The sequence below is a fragment of the Phoxinus phoxinus genome (genome assembly GCF_949152265.1).
Source record: "Phoxinus phoxinus genome assembly, chromosome: 3".
In the NCBI taxonomy this organism is placed as follows: domain Eukaryota; kingdom Metazoa; phylum Chordata; class Actinopteri; order Cypriniformes; family Leuciscidae; genus Phoxinus; species Phoxinus phoxinus.
In genome coordinates, this window is record NC_136878.1 from 42,937,772 (window position 1) to 42,960,102 (window position 22,331).

Here is a 22,331-nt window from a genome sequence, read left to right on the forward strand (position 1 = left end):
TGAAAACAGGACAACAAAGCTAACGTACTCTTTTAAGTTAGACTTGGACATCAGATCTGTCAATAGCAGCATCAGGATAAGCTAGCCGGAGAGAGTGGGATAGAAGGAGATAACATAGAGAGAGCTCTTACTTCTGACACCGAAGCTGAATAGGTGCTGTTTCAGCTCTGAGGGAGATCTGGCAGTGAAAGCTAATGGACTCCACATCGACTCACTGGATCTCTGTCCTGCTGTTCGACTGTCTGTTGTTTGCCAGACTGCGAGTATGCTTCTTCTCATTGGGTTGATGTCTGAGAATCAGTGAGATGCAACGGTGTACATCCTGAGCGCTTTTATTCCAGAGGAGTGGCGGAAAGTCCAGGGAGTTTGAGATTCGTAACGACTATCCAATCAGTAAAAAGATGACGTGACAGGAACTGCTCGAATAATTTAAATCAGCAATATTATGCTCACCTTGTGTCAATAAAATGGTCCTCAAAATGGAAAAACTATTAGATATCTCACCCACGTTCCTCATGAATTGCAACTAACCTGGGTTGCAAGCCGGTACTTCAAATCCTCTTTCACGGCACGCAGGCTCACAAAATATCTGACTTCTCTTCCTCACTCAGAATGAAAAGCCAAAAAATTGAGTTATTTGTAATTATGTGCCATTGTTCACTGTCATTGTTCAGTTCTGGCTTTAGGAAAGAAGAGTCCTCAGATGTCCTCGCTAATTGAAGTGGAGTCCCTTCTGTTGTGCCGGACCAGTCAAGGAAAAAGCACATTCATCATTTTTTGTTTAGTCCAAAGGGAGGTTGTTCTGTAGACAAAGCAAAAAGGGAGAATTCAATAATCAGATATAAGCTAGCGTTGCTAACAGTTTTCAGTGATGGCAGCTTTAAAGATACATCACACTGACAGTATAGTCCTGTTGATGTTTTGTATGCAAAGAAATGGGTCATTTGTTAAAGATGGATTGGAAATGAATGGATTCAAAGAAACCAGAGCTGTGTTTCCCAAAAGCGCGTAGACCATTGCCACCAATGTTCTCTATGATCAACTTAGCTCACAATGCTTTTGGGAAACACAGCCCAGAACAGTAAAACCTTGTTTAGAAAATCAGGTCATTAATCTGCTCTACAAGCTCTAACCAGCCTGACCAATATGAAACATCTCTACCAGTCTCGCAACTCTACCATAATCGTAATTTAGGGTGTGTTCACACTTATTTACATTTACATTTAGTCATTTAGCAGACACTTTTATCCAAAGCGACTTACAACTGAGGACTACAGCAAGCGAGTCATCGTGAAGAGGCAAAAATAACCAAGAAGTGCTCAAAATACAAAGTTCAGGCATTGCTCAGAGTAGCATAAGCCAAACAAGGGAGGATTGAAGGAAGAGGTTTTTTTATTTTTTTACTTATAGTTCGGTTCTCTTGGTTCTTTTGGTCAGAACCAAAAAAGAAAACGATACATTTAGTCCCGGTTCACTTAGTGTTCACTCTGTCATTTTAAACACCAAACCTAAAGATACAAAAAAAGAAGTATTTTATGACGTATATTTTGTGTATAATGAGTTCTGGGCTAAATTTCACCTTTTCAGGCGTCTCGGTCCACTTGTTTGGTGTGCACCAGAGTTCAGAAGGCAGCGTTCACACTTAATCAAATAAACCGAACTAACAGAGAAATCGCACCAGTTTGTTTTAATCAAACTGAACCCACCAAGTGTGAACACACCCTTAGAAATCATACGAACCTCTTAGTTCTATTTGCCAAATTCTATACACACTACTTACAGTCTTATGAGTTCTACTGTCTTCCAAACCTTAAATGTATTTCATTTTTCAGTGTATTAATCAGTTAATAAGACTCTCAAAGCCAACTTTATCGTGTGGAGCTATTGTCTACCGAGGTGGGTAATACATCATACACATTATCATAGAACATTGACATGTACATTTTGTATTCTGTTATCAACAATAAAGCAGTTCGTGTTTCTCGCTCGTTCTCGTTCTCGCTTCTCACAAGACGTCCAATTTCTATCTTGCCGGGACGGTAGTCCCCAAGTTGCAAGGTTGGTTTTCCGCCTGGGAACGCTGGGGGGAGCGGGGAAAGTCACCAATATCACCAGAACAGGTTATTTATCCAAATGATTTCCAGACAGTTTAATTAAGTTAAAAAAAGTAGCCAAGTTCTCCTTTAAGTCCTCCCAGCTAACAATGAACAATCTCAGAACTTTGACTAACATTCTGGCAAGGTTCTCTCAAAGAATTTCACTCATTCAATCCTGATAAAAATGACTATTTTCCCAAATATGTAAGAGTGCAATGCATTCTGTGCTTTGCTATTTTTTATAAATTGTGAATCAAGTCTCCTGTGTGGTTCATGTGTGGAAGGCGATTTGTGTGGACCTGGATTGCTGCGTATGAAGTTTCAAATCACACATTTTAACTTTAGTTCACAGAAAAGGATGCTGCCTACATTGTAAAAAAGAAAGAAAAAAGTTGTAAATAAACCCAAGATTATTGGAGTATGTTTTACAAGAAAATTCCATTTCAGTCTTTCTACTTCAAAATGTCACAATTCATTCAATGTCTTATTTGCCACTTCTTTGTAATTATTTGTGAATTGTACTACCAATTTCAGAGTGAAATTTGTTTTTAAAGTAAAAAAAAAAATGTTGTGTGCTGTATGAAGGCAGTATAAGGCATTGGAACAGAGCTACTGTGTATCTGTGTGTGTGTTGCAGGCTGATATATCATATTCTGAACAGACAGTGTGAATGTAAATTAGATTACTGCCTGTTTTAGAGTTACTGTTCTCAAGTTTAATCTATATACACCCAAGAACAAAAATAAAAACAATTCATGACACAGACATGCTCTACCAGAATATGCAATGCAGTAAGAATAATTAAACAGCATACAGATATTAATTTAATGCCATTCTTGAATATTGGCAAGTGATCAGTTATAATATAAAGAGGGATTGCTAGTGGATGTGTCTCTGGGCCTTTTAGCGACAGAACATTTCAAAGTCTGTCAGTCATTCTTAATACCGACAGTCGCTCTCAATAGAGTTCAAAATCTGCCAATAAAACTTATCCATTCGGCCCGATGCCAGAATGCTGAATAGCTATACAAATGCTAAATTTAATCTACTAAAATTGAATCCTCTGACCTCTATGTAAAATGCAAAGGGTAAGAAAAGCCATCTTAAACCGTACAAAAGAAGAAATACCAATATCCAGAGTGTTTCAGTCTTTCAAAGTCTTCCAAAATAGTTAAAAGGCCCAGAGGAAATAGATTGCTCTTTTACCTTATGGACTTCTCAGATATTTACATAATTAAATTGTTTATTTAAATGTGTTCCATATGTTCTTCCTAAAATTTCTTAAGAGATATAAAAACAGAAACTAAGACAAACCCCATATACGATGCACATCAGAAAATTCCAAAAGTGTGATTACCATGCTTGGAGAAAAAACATGAACATTTTAAAATAGCCGATATATATATATATATATATATATATATATATATATATATATATATATATATATATATATATATATATATATATATAATATATATATATATATATATATATATATATATATATTAAAGGCTCATGATTAAGACATGCAAAAAAATACAAAAAAATACAAAAAAAAAAAAACCCTTTGTGGGTCTAATGGTCTATATGTATATATTTTCCTGTTAACACAAGGATCTGGAGAAATCCAGTCAGGATCCCTGGTAAAAGTATAGAGCTTTCAAATGAATGAGCAGATATTTTAGTCATGGATAATGTTCTGAGTTCAGGATAAATTCTCTGTCTCTGGTGTCTTGGCAAATCAGAGCCGTTTGTGACATTGACATTGCTGAGAACTCTTCTGAAACTCAAGAGACAAGTGTGAGGTTACTAGAAGTGTATTTTTTTCTCTCTCTCTCTCTTTTTTCAGGAGATTTAAGCAAAAGCGTTTAGCCAAAGCATTTAATCTCACTGCTTTCTAGTAGAAACAATTAAGATAATAATCATCTCATTATTTCATCATCTCATTATTTTCTTTCCATTGGGAAAGTGTGTCCTTCAACATAGTTGTACAGACAGAGCATTGGTTAACTAAAATCTGTGATCTGCACTGAATTTTTAGCTAAGTCATATTTATCTAATAAATAACAAATAACACATGTATCTGTCAGAAACTGATCCACGCATGGTGTACTTATGACAGTTAGATAGTTAATCTGGTCTACATGTCAACTAGGCACCATGTAAAACCAGCTATACCGTCAGAAGACTTTCCAGCGTGGAAATGAGGCGATAGAAACTAGCATTTTAATTTATACAGAACTCTGCCTGTGATCTTTGCATCCAGAACATAGGGTGGATTTCACATCTGGATATTATTTCACACTATTTCAAGTGAAAACAAAAAATATATATATATTTCCATTTTAAGACCATTAATAATGTGATGCTCTGCGATGTGATTTTCGTGACATTTAAGCAAATGTTGCACCAGAATTTTTAATTAGGATTTTGTTTTTCTTTTAAGCTTGTTTGTTCTCATTGATGATTCTCATTAGGTTTTATTACTGTAGTACAGTACTAAAAATTCATACAGGCTGGACACAATTATATTTGAAATTAAAATTAGCATATTGAAGGCAGTAAAGTAATTACTACCATGATATATATATTTCTTTAATATTACATTACAGCCGCATTATAGTAATCAGAAGAATTCAGGGAATGGGTTTAAATGTCATGAAAATAATGCCACAAGGCAAAAAAAGTTCTAGTCTTCGTTTTCTCTCTCTCCGTGTGTGTGTGTGTGTGTGTGTGTGTGTGTGTGTGTGTGTGTGTGTGTGTGTGTGTGTGTGTGTGTGTGTGTGTGTGTGTGTGTGTGTGTGTGTGTGTGTGTGTGTGTCTGCGTGTGTGTGTCTGCGTGTGTGTGTGTGTGTGTGTGTGTGTGTGTGTGTGTGTGTGTGTGTGTGTGTTGGTCCCCATGAGGAAAACAGCTTATTAATATATTTTTTGAAAGTGTAAAACTTTGGAATGGAATATACAGTTTGTACAGTATAAATAATATTGTGTCCATTATGTCTATGGAAAGATTACTGGTTGTTATTATTATTATCCTTGTGAGAACATTTGATCCCCATAATTTAGGGAATACCGTGCGTCAATTCTCAATGATCATTTAGAGAGGGAAGAGAAATGAACAGAAACGATGAAGTCTGAGTGGGAGATGTGAACTCTGAATACATTGGAGGCTGGAATTACTGTCAGATGGAGGAACGTTTGAATTAATTGGACACAGAACTCATATACTGACAAGAAACAGTGCAGAAATCTGAGAGAACCTGTTTCACAGTGTGTGCGTGCGTGTTGAAACCATAAAACTCAAATGTGAGAGCAGTAGAGCGGTAATAAACCTCCAGCTTTGTGTGTACAGTACGGCTCTTGATGTGTGTGAATGCAGAGCTGTTCTCAGCAACATGCAGGGCTTCTAATGAGCAGTCAAATGTGAAGAGAGGCATGTATGCAGCGTTTATTATACTCCCTTATTATTAAAACAATCTCTCTTTTTCTTCTCCTAATAGCCATATAGCCAATCTGGCCCAAACCTCTGAATCATATTCTCTACTCATAGCTTAAAAGCTGCCCGGGTCGAAGGACAGAAATGCTTATAAAAAGCACATTAAATGCATAAACATCTTCTCTATAGAGTATTCAAGAAAGGTCACTTTTCAGCCCGATAATCAAAAGAAAGATTTTACACATTTAAATTAGCTTAGGGCTGTTAAGTTAACACAGTAATGCATTTATTAAATGTGACATTGCTTCATTCAAATATATTTTAAATATTTATTTAAATATATTACAAATATTTAGCGTCTAATTTTGCACAAAAGCATATTTTAGGACCATTCAGATATTTTTCATATATTATTTCATTACAATAAAGTACATTTACAGTCAACATAAAATCAAAATCTACCTTATTTATGACCCTGGATCACAAAACTAGTCACATGTCGCACGGGTATATTTGTGGCAATAGCCAACAATACATTGTATGGGTCAAAATTATCCATTTTTCTTTTATGGCAAAAATCATTAGGATATTAAATAAAGATCATGTTCCATGAAGATATTTTGTAAATTTCCTACCGTAAATATATAAAACATGTATTTTTGTGAGTGAATGCAGCACAATCGTGAACATGCACAACTTTAAAGGAGATTTTCTCAATGTTTCCATTTTTTTGCATCCTCAGATTCCAGATTTTCAAAAAGTTGTATCTCGGCCAAATATTGTCATATACAAACCACACATCAACGGAAAGCTTATTTATGCAACTTTCAGATGATGTATAAATCTCAATTTGAAAAAAAAAATTACCCATGTGTCTGATTTTGTGGTCCAGGGTCACATTTACACATTTATTCACATTCTGGTCTTATTGTGAATCATTCATAAATGCCTGTTGCTCCAAGTAAATATATATTTGTCTCTGATATCTTTCAAAATGTCATTTGTAAGTTGCTCGGTCTCTGACTTTTTAGCTACCGTCACAAATCCCTCAAAATTGTGCTTCTTAAAATAAGTACTATTCTATCACACTAAATTGAATTTATGATGATGTCTGTATGATAATTAAACACACACACACGCACACACACGCACACACACACACACACACACACACACACACACACACACACACAGGTAAACATCGTGCTGCTGTTACAGGAATGCAGTGTGATATTAATTAGCCGTGGGAGTAACAGAAAGTGCAGTAACCTGAAATGATTGGATGCCACACACACACAAACACACACACGCACACACACACACAGGGTGACGTGACCAGACTCTTAAAGCACTGAGGCATAATAGTCATTCAGAGCGAGATCTGAGGAGAACAGCGCAGAGATGAGACACCACACTTGTGTTTAAACAGCTCGAGCACCTCCACAGCGACACGTGCCAAATGACCGTATCAGACCCAATAAAACAGGAGGGAGGACGGTTGGATTCATCGTCTGTGAATTCGCTTTCTATTCCATTTCTCTTTATTCCCTTTATTAATAATGGTGTCATTTTGAGCCTTATTTCTGAGTTCTGTCTGTCTCTCTTCTTTAGAGATGCTGGAGGAGACGCGCTTCGGTGTGACTCATTTAGGGAATAGAGAACGGAGAAGAAAAAAAAGGTCAAAGGCAATATGAAAAGAAAGTCAAAAAAGGAAAGTGTAAAAGAATACGAGGGCTTTTCATGATCCCATTATTTCTGAATGAAAGAGAAAAATAGGTAGAAAGAAAATTATGGGTGGTAGTTCTGTTGGAAAGAAAAAAAGACAAATTAGATGCTTTTAAAAGTGAAGTGTGTCATTTTTTTGATGTGTATAATTTGTTCTGTCTCCTATCCCATTTTAATATGCAGATGCAGCTTGAAGCCATTCGTAGGTTGATTCCCGAGAAACATGTAAACACTGAAGCTCTGAGGCTCACGCTGCTCGGATTTGCAATCAAATGTCAGAGATCTCATTATGAACTCAAATATTCCTCATCAAATTCTTTTAGCATGCAGTGCTGTTCAGGAGCAAACTGGTCGGTCATAAAGACATGTTATGTGTGATCATTGAATAACAGTAATAATAATAGTTGCAACTAACAACTGACTGAATGCTTTTGTTCGCCTAATAAGTAACAGGCATGAAAAAATTATTGTCAAAGCAAACTAAAGATTGTTTAGCATTTATCAAGGTGCAACAAACCTCATTCTTTTCCTTTAGGCTACCTTACATTTCCAAAGGCCGCTGTCACAGTTCTGTTGTTTGGATGCTGTTTTCGTTCATTTTCATGCTTTTAGTTTGTTATTTTCAGTCACATGTGTTTCCTTTGTTCAAGTTTCCAGCCACTTTTCAGTTGCCATGGTGATTCATTTGATCTTTACAGGTGTTTTTCATTTCCCATGTATTTAAGTTGCAGTTTTTTCAGTTCTCAGTTGTCAGGTATTGTTTGTGGTTGACACAACGGGCTGTCGACGTAAGCAATAAGGTACTCGAGGCTGTGCTGTATCGTGAATAAGTCACGGCTGGAGGGCGTTGTTAGGCACGACGCGAAGCGGAGTTATTCACGATACAGCACTTGCCTCGAGTACCTTATTGCTTTTATAAAACGGTTACCACACAATACAAATATAAAAGCGAAAAATGTTTATCTATGTAACTTTTAGGAAGTAAAATCACTAAAGCCTTCCTTCCGCTGGAAAAGATAGTCCCTGACCGTAAACAACAGAAGTGTATACATTCTTTCGCCAATAGATGGCGGCAAAGACTGTCTTTATGAGTGAGTCAGTCAGCAGAGAAGACTTTTACATTGAAAGGACTCAAATTTGTGATCACGGAGAAGGAAGACGACACCAGAGAATGTCTAATAAGGGGAGAAGGTTCACTTTCAGTAAACTTCCGGCTTCTGACTGGTTGCAGTTCCACTCTAGGTCCATATGAGGGCGCTCACAGGACGAGTGCAGAATGAATGGTGGTCTATGGAGCTAAACCCCTCAAAATCCACTTTTCTCAAGATATATTTTTTTGTCTAGTATTTTGAATGTTGTATTCGAAAGGAGATGCAAAGAAATTGCTTATTGCTGGGTGTTAGATTTTTTAGAGTCACTTATTTGCTTTAAAAAGTCTTTCAAAATGTCAATGACGTCATACACATCGTACAACCAGAGATACTGCTTTACGGCAATCCTTCAGTCACTGTGGTGCTTTCGCGCTCTGCACTTTCTTTTCTCTCGAGGCATCGCCAGTACAGCTGACACAGGTAAATACACGGGCTAGAAGAGTTTCTGCTAGAATACATTCTGTTCCCGCTTCAGATACCACGATGCCATCAAGCGGTATCTCTGGTCGTAACCAGTCCTTCACTGACCAATCAGCGTTCGTTAGCAGAATGCTAGCGTGTTATGGGCAACAACAACTCAACCTGTAAGAAATCGAAAGAACATAAGTACTCGTTCATTCAACTTTCGACCTATAACCCATGTTGAACTTGCAAAACCTACAATCAAATCTGAGATTTCTCAACGGCAATCGGGTGAAAGAGACAAATTTAGCCGTCTAGCCCCATATACTCCCATTCATTTTGCACTCGGGGGTGATCGCCCCCAGTGGAACTCTGGTGGAACTACAACCAAAAATTCGGTACAATAGGACTTAATAGGGAGGGGCCAGGCTCTCCGTAGACGGGCTCTGACGACACTGACAGATGACTATGTGCACGGGAAAACCCCTTAACTGTTAAAAAGACAAGATATCGCAGCGGACATTCAAACGGATTTTTTTTATTATGAATATAGGACTAACCTGAAGGAAAATGCTATATCTACTGTAAATGCAGGTCCACTCGCTTACTCGATCTTTCACAATACTCTACTATAGCTTCAATGAACAATATCGATGAGATCAAACATGTGTTTAAGTTGCTAAGAGCGGGGTGTTGTGTAGTGATACATAGATACATTATCGTGAATAAAACACAGCTATTGGCCAATCAGAATCAAGTATTGGAACTAACCATTTTATAATTTGAGTTATTTAATGAACCTTGTTTTATATTTATAATCATCACCATCGTCGTCTTCCTTGGAGGTACGTGACAGCTTCGAGGGCATTATTTGCCTCTTTGTCTAAATTAGTTGCACATATACCTCAAAAACAAATCTCAAATATGGTGATGATCAACAAACTGACCCATGTGACAGCTAACTTACAGTGACAGCAGCAGCAAAAATTAAGCTCGTAAAGCAATGATAATCTTACCCAAGAACCCTTTTCTTATTTGGAAAATTATGAACTATGCATTAAATTACTGCTATAAATTCACTGAACACCAAAATATCCACTTTTTCAATTTTAACCCTTTATTCCCTAATTTAGGATTAGGGCCAAATTTGACCCATTGGGCTTTAGGCGTATCATTTCAAAGAATCACAATAACAAACACTGTCAATGCAAACTATTTTAAATTTAGGAAAATAATCAGTCGACCACACAGCTACATTTAACAATGTTTTTTTTTTTTGCTTTATTTGTTTAAATCCTTTAAATTTTTTAATTAACAGAAGTTTCACCTCCATCACTTTCATGCGGTTGAAACAATTCATCAGAATCGCTATCGCTGTCCAATTCAGGGCCAAAGTCACTATCATCAGCTTCAAGTTGCTCCAATACTTGTCTTACAGTGATCTTTCTCTGTTGCTTTCCCTGTCCTGAAAAGGGAGCGGCCATACTCCCTGAAATACTACTTTATTAGTCTCTGGCCCTGTACTACTGAGGTAACTTAGTAAAATATATTATACAATTTATTTCAAGGCTTTAGCCAAGTACAGGACTGTCACCATTCTCCATCAAAATCACTCAAAGAACCAGAGGGTCATTTTTGACCCGACATTTTTTTAACCCATACACCCAGGTCATTTTTGACCCATCGTTTTTTTAACTATAGCTCAGAGTCACTAATTTATCCAAAAATAATATAAAACATTCTTCTAGGCATTCTGCAAGCTAATACTAAATAGATTAACCAAAAATACACAATTTTACCAACCGCTGGTTTGCTGAGAAGACGATTTTGTTTGGGTAGGTTTCCAGCTCAACAAAACCGCATGTGGTCAGCCATCTTCTTACTACCACTCTGGCACTTGTGAGTTCAATATTCATCCACTAGGTGTCTCTATGCAGGGGTCAGAAGTGGCACTCTGGGCTTTTGAAGTTAAATTTGACTTTTTTTTTAATTTATTTTTATTTTGGGTAGCAGCAATTAACAGCGGCCAAATTTGACCCCGTGGGTTCTCCAGGGTTAAAAAATAGTTGCTGCAATGCATGCTGGGAACGTACACAATATTGTGCAGCCTAACATTTTTGTTCAGTAGTTAATCGTTGACGTATGTCAAAAGAGCCTCTAAGAGTCTCCTGGGATTTCGTTTTGTATCATTCTCTGAGAAGGTAACAGCACACCTCTCCTGAATAAGCATGGTTTGAGATTCATGTATGTAGCAAACAGTGAGTGAATTACATGCCAGAATTTAATGCTCAGGGTTAGATTTTAAAGGGGACCCATTATGCCCCTTTTTAAAGGGATACTTCACCTCTGTAAAGATGAATGTGTATTTAAAATGGGTCATTTATGTAGTAGAAATGTGAAATTATTTTTGAATTTGGAGCCTTCTAGACTGAGAAAAGCCAGAAAATGTATTCGTGGCTCATGTGGATGAAGGACAACAACTCCCAGAATGCACTTGCTTCACTGCCCTACGAGGCCACGCCTACCGGTAACAGAGTGCAGTTAAACAACAAGGCTAGGCTACTAGTGAGTCTCCGTGATGAGTCTGCCCGGGATTTCGAGACCGCCCAAAATGTCCGGGATTCAGCTTTTGCGCTCTACAATCGCCATTCCTCATGTTTCCTGCGGCGAGCAGGACGAGACTGACGGCCGCGGGAGAACGGCGCGAGGCCGGTGGCGTGATTACTGATGAGCGGCACCTGTGAGACGCACCGGTCTCGTATCTCTCACGGAGGAGCGGGAATATTCTTAGCAATGTTAAAAGTTAAAACGCACATTAACCCATCACTTGTTTAGCGTTCATGTAAACACTACATTCAGATTCACCAATCGGAATGAATTCAGTTAGATTTAAACAAAAGGTGTGCATGTGAACAATGAATGGCGACTGCAGAAAGCAAAAGCCGAATCCCGGACATTTTGGACGATCTCGGCGGCCGGACATGTCCGGGGAAAAGGATGTATGGTAACTGCTACTACTCCGCTTTCTCCACAGAACAAGAGCCTGTTAGCTTAGCTTCCAAATAAAAGATGGCTGACACTATTTGTACATTCTGTGAGTGAGATCCCAGCCTCTATGGGTTGAAAACATGCGGATCTAGCGCCTTCTACTGGCTGTAGTCTCTAGCCTCTGGCCAAAAAAGCCTCCGATGACGCAAAATGACGATTTTTGCGTCATCTGAGGATTTTTTACAGACAAAAAATACATAAATCTCTCATCTCAGGGGGATATGAGGGAGGGGATCACGGTCATTTGAAAATACTACAGGTTTACTGATACAAAGCTTAATGCTAAATCCTGAAGTAGCCCTTTAATAGTCTCAGGTCACAGGTGTCCCCAGAATGTGTCTGTGAAGTTTCATCACTTATTATACCATGTTGTAAATGCCCATATGAGTGGAAGGAAAAACATGTTTTCGTGGGGGGACTTTTCAAAGTTTTTTTATACTGTACAAACGGTATATTCTATCCCCAAACCATCCATCACAGAAAACTTTCTGCATTTTTACATTTTCAAAAACCATCACTTAGTATGATTTATAAGTTGCTTTACTCATGGGGACCAAAAAATGTCCCCTCCCCACACGGTCAAATATTTGTTCCCCACAATGTAGGGTTTACCAGAAAAAAACACACACATCATTTAGTATGATTTAAAAGCTGTCATCCTCATGGGGACAACATTTTGTCCACACATCGTCAAACAATTCAGGTTTCATTATCGTTGTGGGGACATTTGGTCTCTACAACATATGGGATATCACACACACATTTTCATCATGTTTCAATGCTTTCCAGCATTTCCATGTCAGATCTTTCCAACACACACTGTTAAAAAAACACTCAGCTTAATCAAACCCCCTCTAACATCCACCTTCAAAAAAAAAAAAAAAAAAGACCCCCACACACTCTCACTCCACTGCACACACACTGCCAGCTATCACTTCCCAGTGGAAATGATGAGGTGGCTAGAAATAAACAGGCAATTTAAGTGCTGGACACTTCAGTGATCCATCTTAACACACACACATACACGATTTAAAGTGTGAGATTTGCCCCCCTCACACACACACACATTTGCTGTCAAGGTGGGAAGCGAGCAAGGTCAGTGCATCAGTGGACAGAGATGAAAGAGGAAAAGAATGAGTGAACATGTTTCAGACCGCAGAAGTTACAGTTGAGTTGAATCATGAACACAATCATGTTCTGGAAGCTGACAAAAACAATCATAAGGCCACAGAAATCTCATATGGCTGATCTATTTTCAGATTTATTGTGGAGTTATTAAATCATCCTATTTTTCTTTCACATGTTGTGCTAAACCTTCATATGTGGTATGACAGATCATATTCACCTTACAATGTAAAAAGGACAAATATGCTAAATCACAAAAAAAAAAAAAAGAATAAGTTCAATTTATGAAAACAATCAAAATGAAATTTAACATTAACTTAAATAAAAAAATATATAAAACGCTTAAACTCATTTTATTTCAGCTACTTGCTAAGGCAAAATTTATAATTTTCCTTTGGTTTAATTTTGAAGTACTAAAATAAAATGAAATAAATAAATAAAAAATGAGTAAAAACTGTGTAGAGATATGACCATTTAAAAAAAAACAAAAAAAATACTAATCCTTTAACTAAAATTTAAATGAAAAGTGAAAATATAAAACTCTTTTTAAATTATCAACAAAAACAAATAGTAAATATGTTGCTGTAACAAGACAATGTATTATAAAATACAATAAAAGTATGGTATGGATTAAATCATATGTATCTATATCTGGTAAAATAAATAGAAATAAAACACACAGGATATTATAAGTAATAAGAAATACAAAGATTTAAATATACATTTTAGTTATTTAACATATAAACAAACAGGAAACATAAACAAGCAAACTGAAATATTACAAAACAAAATTGATATATAAATACATATACTTTAAACTGAGAACAACATTAATACTTCAGTGTATTATGTTCTCCATTTTGCCCTTAGGACAGATTATTATTATTTTTCTGTTCTCTCTGTATTTGAAGCCATAAAATCAACCTCATACTGAACCGAGACTGGATTGATCTGTTAAGAAATCTAGATTTGTGTATGCACTGCACTGCATTTCTGTTGGGAATAGTCTAAGGGGAAATGTCACACAATAATCACAAATACAGCTTCAGTTTAAAATGTTAATGTAATAAATAAAAACATATTTATTTTACAGGGTTAGTTTAACCGAAAAGAAAATGCCCGCAGCCTTGTGTGGTTTTACACATTTAATTTACTTCCATCAAACTCAAAACGAGATATTTATCAGAATTGTATTTTAAAAGTTATAATTCACTGAATAATGTATTTTACACTTCTATGTATTGCATGCTTGTTCACAATACAAATAAGAACCAAAAATATATATTTTCTCTCTTTCCCTTCTTTTAACTTATCAAATTTACACATACTGTAGGCTATCATCTCTTCCTTGCTGAAAAGAGCAGCCTGGACAATTTTACTAGATATATCTATTTTTGTTTCAAGGGAACAATATCAAAAAGGTTTTAGACAACCTTGTTTCCATCCAAAGTTGTGAATTTAACTTCCAGTATGCGCAAACTTTCGCATGGCACATTTGCGATCAAAGCACTTATTCATCCAATTTATTCAAGAGAACAAAATCATCTCTTCCAGCAAATTGCCGCAAAATATCTGTAATAAAAATGGAACATCAAAAATCGTACATCATTAATGACTTGCGCCTCAGAGCATGCAGACACAACACAATAAAACACTTTCATGTTGTCCTGAGTTCGGCCTGGTGTTTGGGAACGCATTAATGAGACACTTCTGAGAGGTCCTTGTCTGATGACAGACTTTGACTCGGGCATTTCAGAATGACCAAATGAACATTTGAGATGCTGTGCAATGAAACTGATCCACTGGCTAGTCCAGTTATCCAATCACATCCTCTGTTGAGGCAAAGTCACGTGAGTTTTGTGTTGCGCATCAAGGGATTTATTCGGTGAATGCATTTCCAAAATGTGCATCTTGGCGTTTTCATCAAGCGTTTTGCGATGTCCCAAAATTCGCATTAAACAGTCAGACGGAAACATAGCTAATGAGATGTTTGGTTTAAATATCCAGGGTTTGACAAACTTTTTTGCTGACCGACCACTGTGGCTAGTGGTTTTCTAAAGTTACAAGCCACTCAGCATTTTCACTGGCCACAATTTTGACATCGATACTATGGGGAAAAACTGCCATATAGATATCTTTTATTTTATCTCATAATTTGGCAGCAGGTATATTAGGCTGCTGTCACTTTAAGACCAGGCACACGGATCTATTATACTGTTACACATGCGTTTTCCTTTTCAACTATTTACGTTCACCTAAAACATAACTGACGGTGTTTCCGTGAATACTCGCCAAGACCGGCATTTTGACATTATTTTGTGTGTATTTGACTGTCTAGAATGAACTCAATTTAGCACTGAGAGGCGGCTTTGTCTACACACACTTTGGGTGTTTGAGCACGAAATCTGCGGGAATGAGTAAAATTTTCCATTTTCACTGGCCACAATTTTGACATCGATATCATGGGGAAAAACTGTCATATCTATATTTTTCATATTATCTCATAATTTGCCACTTTAAGACCAGAAAATGGCATTGACAATATAAACTCCATTCACTGTGCAACATTAAAGACATATTACAACTTTTATCTATGTACTGTATGATACCCTTTACACTAACACACACACAGCCTGATCAATAACTGAAGAAGCGTGAGAAACTCAGCAATCTAAGCAGCAATCTAATGGCAAGACAGATCCAATCAATGAAGCGTGTGTGTGTGTGTGTGTGTGTGTGTGTGTGTGTGTGTGTGTGTGTGTGTGTGTGTGTGTGTGTGTGTGTGTGTGTGTGTGTGTGTGTGTGTGTGTGTGTGTGTGTGTGTGTGTGTGCGCGCGCACTGGGAACGCTTATAACCATTTTCAATCTGCAACTGCTCCTTAAAACGTGTAGACTCTCAGACTGGCAGCTTCCCGCTTAGAGCTCTCACTTCTCTCATCAATGAATGTGTGTGTGAGTGTGTTCAGTAATGACAGATCTAGAAGAGCAGACCTAATCAAGCCTTGCTTCACTTTGCTCGACGAGTAGTTTCTGTGTGCAACTGTCCTCAGATTGCCAGAGAAAGGCAGCTAGCATTAGTTCGGCGCTCAGACTCGCAGCGTGAATATTAAATGACTGCAGGTGTGGTTGGTTTTGGAGTGAGTGGAAGCTGGGCTTTATAATAAACTGATTAATTTAATAGTGGTGCTTGCTAGGCAGAGTCATTATTACAATTTTTCAAATTCAGGGTTAGGGAACAAACCGCTTGCCTAAATTATTCCATTCTGATATGTCGTCTTCCTGCTTCATTTGAGTTACAATCATGAGGCTTGAAAAGGTGTGGTATTCTTTTTTTCAGTTGTCAATCACTTGGCCATAGAAATCGAGATCAGATTAAATCAGTTTTATCAACGGATCAGAATATCAAAGAGACTCCTTTTCCTTAGGCTAGTTAGCAGCCACTCAGATCACCCAAGCAAAAACTAAGTACACCCTAGCAACCGCATAGCAATGCCCTGGCAACCGTTCAGGACTATGCTGGAAAGATGTGGAAATGGGGGTTTGTGACATCATCAGCCAAATGTAAATGCACAAAACCTCCAGGACTTATATGATTTGTTTAAAAGTAATGCATTTATGCTGCAGTGCAGCTGCACACTGTAACACTGCAAGTACCATTTTCATAATCAGTTCCCCCCCACCCCCTATATATAATATTTATATATCGTCGCTGTTGGCTGGAAACCTTGTTTCTCCATATTCTGTCATTTTAATTTTTTTCATAAATCATTACTATTGGTCATCCTATGTCTGTGGGTTTTGCTAATATTTAACCGCACTGATAAGTATTAAAACGGCTTGTGACTAAACCTTGTAATTCCATTGGATCCTCAAACTGTCAGTCAAACATCATAACTCCACCCGCCTCTATCGTGAATGATGTGCCGCACAAAGCACTTTGTCTTTAATAACATTTTGGACAAATGACAGAAAAAACTGAGCACCCACATAGCTACAGTAATGTTATAACCTATAAGTTGATGAAAATGTAATGAGATGCACTTTCTGCCTCAGATGTTTTCTCCAAAATACACTGGCCAAAAAACTCACAACTCATGAGCTTAACTGTGACGATGTGATTTTTTTTAAGTATAAAATATCTAAAATGCTTTTTTTTTTTTTTTTGTATGTAATGTTTCTGTTTAAGCATGAAAAGCTCTGCAAATATATAAGCGCAAATTCCCTCCAGCGGGAGTTATTCTCTATCGGTGTCATTGTTTCTGAACTCCCTGAAACGCCTCCATTGTAGTCTTCATTTTTCTTCCAGGAATCTACATCATCACAATATTCCTCATTTAAATAATTCCTGCCCTAGGCATATGCAAAAAGAAAGTTGAGTCTATTTAGTAGAGTGTTAAAACTTGGTAGCTGTGTTCGAAATAAACCCTAATGCTCAAAATAATGAATTGTTTTAAGTAGAGCAAACTTAAATTAAACCAATTAGTTAAATAAAATTAACTAGTATTTAGAACTTTCTTTTCCTTTTGAGGTCACAAAACTGACACATTTTTAAGTCTCCCTGTAGTCAACAATTTTATATTTTAAAAACTTTTTTTTGATCAACAAAATTACACATTTAAAAAAATTAGTTTTGCCTTAAAATAGCTTGAATATAACATTCGTTTAGTATGGATCTATTGATATGCTAATGAGCCCCGCCTCCACTCATACCAGTTCAGAAATACACTCGGCCAACTTAGCTGCACAATGGTATCGCTCTTTACAACGTTGGACACATAACAGTAATTATTATGATTAGCCTTTTGCTTGACTATGTTATCAAACAGCTAATAATGTGTTGCTAATGTTGCACAAACCGTGTTCCCATTTGCCATCTCAGTCTGACTTCAGTATCAGTCAGCATCCTTAGAAATGCTTTGAGCAACTAAGAATGTCATTGGAGAAAGGCATATTCATCATAACATCGTAATATACATCATATACATAATTCACCCGCTATATTGCTAAATGTACCCGATTTTTCATATCAACAGAAAAATACCGTTGGGATAACCTGGCTTCTCGAGACTCCCCTGCTTTCGAGCGGTCATAATTTATGACATGCTAAAGCCCGCCCGCACGTTGACGTGATTGGTTACAAGGTAGTCAATAATTTTTTTTTTTTTTTTTTTAAACCTTTTCTAGTAGACCCCAAACACATAATCAAGACTTTGAAAAAGGGCATAATATGGCCTCTTTAAAACACAATACACTACAGTATAAACAGTGCTGGGTTTCTTTTTTAACCCAAACGCTGGCTTGAGACTGTAAGGAAGCTGGGTTGATTTGACCTAATTTTGGTTTATAATCGTTCATAAACAGTAGCCCAACGGTGCTGGGTTGGGAATGCAGACATGAACGAGAACATGCATCTCACGCAGGAAGATCCCACTGTTCTCTGAGTGCTGATACCATTTCCCCTATCCGTTTGTGACACTCGTGACAGGAATATGTGCGGAAATTATAAGAAAACTAATTGAAGCGGAGAGGAGAGAGAACTTTAAAACTGCCTGTGATCGAGGAGCGAGTTCTTCTAAAACTGGAGGGTTTTGTCGTTGTGTGTTCTCTTACACCAAAATAAAAAAAAGCCAGAATGGCTCTTGAGAGGATTAATTAACACACTTTAATCCCGTCAATTCTCTATAATTTATTCCAGACTTTCAGTGTTTATTATGGCTTTGGGTCCGTGTGTTTCTTGGTGGCACTCAAAGCCCAAGGATTGGCTCTAGTGGGACTATTTTCAGTGGCAGAAGAATACAAAGTGAAATTTGGTCTTAAATGTAAGTTTTTCAATATTTATGTTCATTGAACTTTTGAAAAAAGAAAGTGCTAAATACTCATAAAAGTTAATTTGACTGAACTCATTAGTTTAATTTAAGTTTGTCCTACTCAAACCAAATAATTATTTTGAGCGTCAAGGTTTACTGAGAGTTAGTTGACATGTAGTTGCAAATTTACTTAATAGTTAGAAGAATGTCTAAAGTGGACCATCAAAATAAAGAATAACCATTATTTTCTAAAATTAATATAATATTTATATCTTTAAAATTGCTTATCTTTTAAACTGATCTTATTTAAGTTGCCTTGTCGTTGTAATTATACAAAAGTGTTCTAATGTATTAAGTTACTAAAGGATAAACAAATACTAAAATCTCTCATTTAATGCACAAATAAATTCCATTTGTATTCTGTCTTAAAGATAACCATTCTGTCAAAATGATCCACTAATGCAAATGACTTGAGTACGAATGCACGTTTCGTAATTTATATGCAAATAAATAATAATTTGTATGTATTTGCGGATTACACAGAGCTCACAAAACACTGTATATTTTAACGCATGCGTTCGAGGGAGGAGTTCATGTACATGTGGATCTTGTGTGTAAATATGTGATGTGCAAATGTGGACTGATGTGTGCAGTGGTATGGAGGTTGTGATGCTGATTTGATTATCTCCATACTGATGAGCGCTTTCACCATATATCCAACTGGTATCTCTATATGCATGTCATGCAAATCTCCCTGAAGGTGTTGATTCAGCCACAGATCTCCTGCTTCTCACAGCCTTCGGCTCTGTTTCCAGGGAGAGGCAGACACACACCTGTTTACTAGTGTTTTAATCCGTCTCTTTTGTCCACTTTTAACCACTTCTGACCTGATTTCTTCGAGGAGAGGGACTATGAGTTGTTTACGATCTTTCAATCTAATGATCCAATTTACATATGAACGCGCACGAGACAACAGAAAATATACGGAGAGCATCAGCTTTAGTTTCTGCTCTGACAACCACAAGACCAGCCGAACGCTGTGAGTGTGTGTTAGAAATCAGGAATGGTGAGAGAGCATTGTGCTTGATTCGTTTTTCGTCTTTAAACCAAACTTGGATCTTCAGTCGACAAACTTTAGAGAGTAGATGGTCTTTAGTGACTGTTAGAAAGCATTCGACCACATGAGCGTTTACACTACGAAAGCAATCCGGTCGAATGCGTTTTCGACTACCTCTGGAAGTGGTCGAAAGTGGACAAGTTCAAAACATTTTAGATCTTGTTTACACCTGTATTTAGCGTTGTCCACTTGTGATCCGATCAACCAAAATGCATCGTAATACCAAGTGTAAACAGGGAATTAATACAGGGCCTTAAAGCTACTGGTTATGGTTAGTTGTGGTCTATTCGACTAGCATAGTGAAGCTGGTTGACCAAGACAGTATTCCTGGTTGAGCTAAAGAAGCATGCCAGTACACTGTAAAAAAAAAAAAAAATATATATATAAACAAAGATAATTGGAGTACGTTTTACATGACAATACTATTTGTTTTTTTACTTAAAATGTTTTCTTCACATTTAAATCAATGTATTATTTGCTGTTTCTTTGCGATTATTTGTAGTAATTGAAATAATAGCAATTTACTATCAATTTCTGAGTGAAAATTGTTTTAAGAACCATCTGCATTGTATTTCATTTTTCTTCTCTGTTCTTCTCAACCTTTCAGATCATGTTAGCAAGTCTGTCACACTTCTTTCAATAGGGTTCACACTCTCCTTGTCTCCTTTTATTTTCTACTCCACTAGGGAGGGATGGAAATTGAAGATTTTCAGTTCTAGTTCTGATTCTTGAGGAAGCACCCCATTATAAAATGGCCTTAAATATATACTAAACAAAAGCAACAGTCTTTTGGTGACATACACGCACGCACACGCACACACACACACACACACACACACACACACACACACACACACACACACACACACACTGCATTAAAGTACAACAGAAAGCATGTTCTGAATGTGTATATTTTATTTGTGGAAGAATGCTGAGGTTCAAGACTGAATATAATGAATGAGAATAATTGTTTTGGTGGTTACCAGTCTCTTCTATCACTGACAGCAGAGCAAAACTCCATTAGCTCGATTGTATTTTTTACTACAGTACTTCCGAGTAAACCACACCCTAATCAATCTTAACAATGCAATGATGCAAACCATGAACTCCTAAAGATTCCTGTCTGACATGGACCCTAAACACAGAACGAATCCACATCAATCCCTCCAGATTCTACAGTCTCCAGGAAATACAGCAAGAGCTGCGGTGAAAAAGGAGAAATGACCATGTGATTTATTTTAAGTCATTTGTATATTGGTCTAATCAAAAATCATGGTTTCTGGTTCAAGCCGGTTTTGTTCAGTTTATCTCAAAGCAAATAACACCCCTAAAAGGAAAAATAAAAATAAAAACAATTGTGTTTAAATAGTAAGTTGTATAAGTCTTCCTGGTTAAGCTAGTGATCGTAAGAAGCACACTAGTACACTTTTGGCTTGCGTTTAAAGAAAATGTATTAAGTATGGTCTTTATAATAAATAATTTGTTAACATTAATTAATGCATTAACTAACAATGGACAATATATAATGATAGTTAATGTTCATGTTAGTTCATTAACTAATGCCAGCATACTTTCGATCTTATTAAAATGTATTCATAATTTTAACTCCTTAATTTTTCCCCCTGACATTAAACTGTATTTTGAATTATTAGTTTGAAATATATATTTGCTATGACTATTTAACCATTTCACTTGCAAGTTAGATAGATGTACAGTATCTGTGCAAGGAGCACAAACCTTCCTTTACACAAAACTCTCAATTATGTGTGTTTTCCATGGAATATCATTCTCACCTTGTGATTTCACTATCATATTGTTTTGCATTTCCTAACACTGTTATCAGCCAACATTTTATTTACTCACCAAAGCCAATTTTCACTTGCAATTCGTTTTTGGCAAGTGTTCATTTGTTCCCTGGCAGCATTATAGAAAGCATCCTGTTGTTGTGTTTTGGCAATGTGGGAAGAGAAGAAGATCGAGATTGGTGTGAAGACTTGCTGAGAGGATCATGCTTTAATGTCCCCATGAAATCAAAATGGAAGTTTTTTGGCTTTTATTATGAATATGTTAGCCTTACTGTTATATATAAGCTAGTGTGCTCCAAAATAATAACAACATTTCGTCCCCTTGGAATTATAAGGTTCTATCTGACATTTTTGTCAAAATTGAGTTATTCACATATTCTTATTCTGTGACAACTTATTTACATTATGTGATGTTTTTTTTTTTTAAAGTTGTGTACGTTTTGGGACTTTTTATTAAAAAAAAACAAAAAGGTTCTATCTACAAAGTCAAACTCTAACTTGGTTGGCTCTATAAGGTTCTATCTGTGTGAGCCAATCAGCACTTCGAATGCACAGAAGCTCTCCATGTTTAAATTCATGCCACTAGCAGATAGAGAGTATTATAAGTCTGTGTTTTAAA

At 36.7% G+C, this 22,331-nt stretch overlaps 1 protein-coding gene across 1 annotated transcript in view; it reads right to left on the reverse strand.

Moving 5' to 3' along the window:
- The window catches only part of flrt1a (fibronectin leucine rich transmembrane protein 1a), a 69,408-nt gene that overhangs the window by 25,210 nt on the left and 21,867 nt on the right, over positions 1-22,331 (reverse strand). The window contains exon 2 of the mRNA XM_079606349.1: positions 132-802. The gene's annotated coding sequence lies outside the window, so the exon portion shown is untranslated. The remainder of the gene's footprint in view (positions 1-131; positions 803-22,331) is intronic.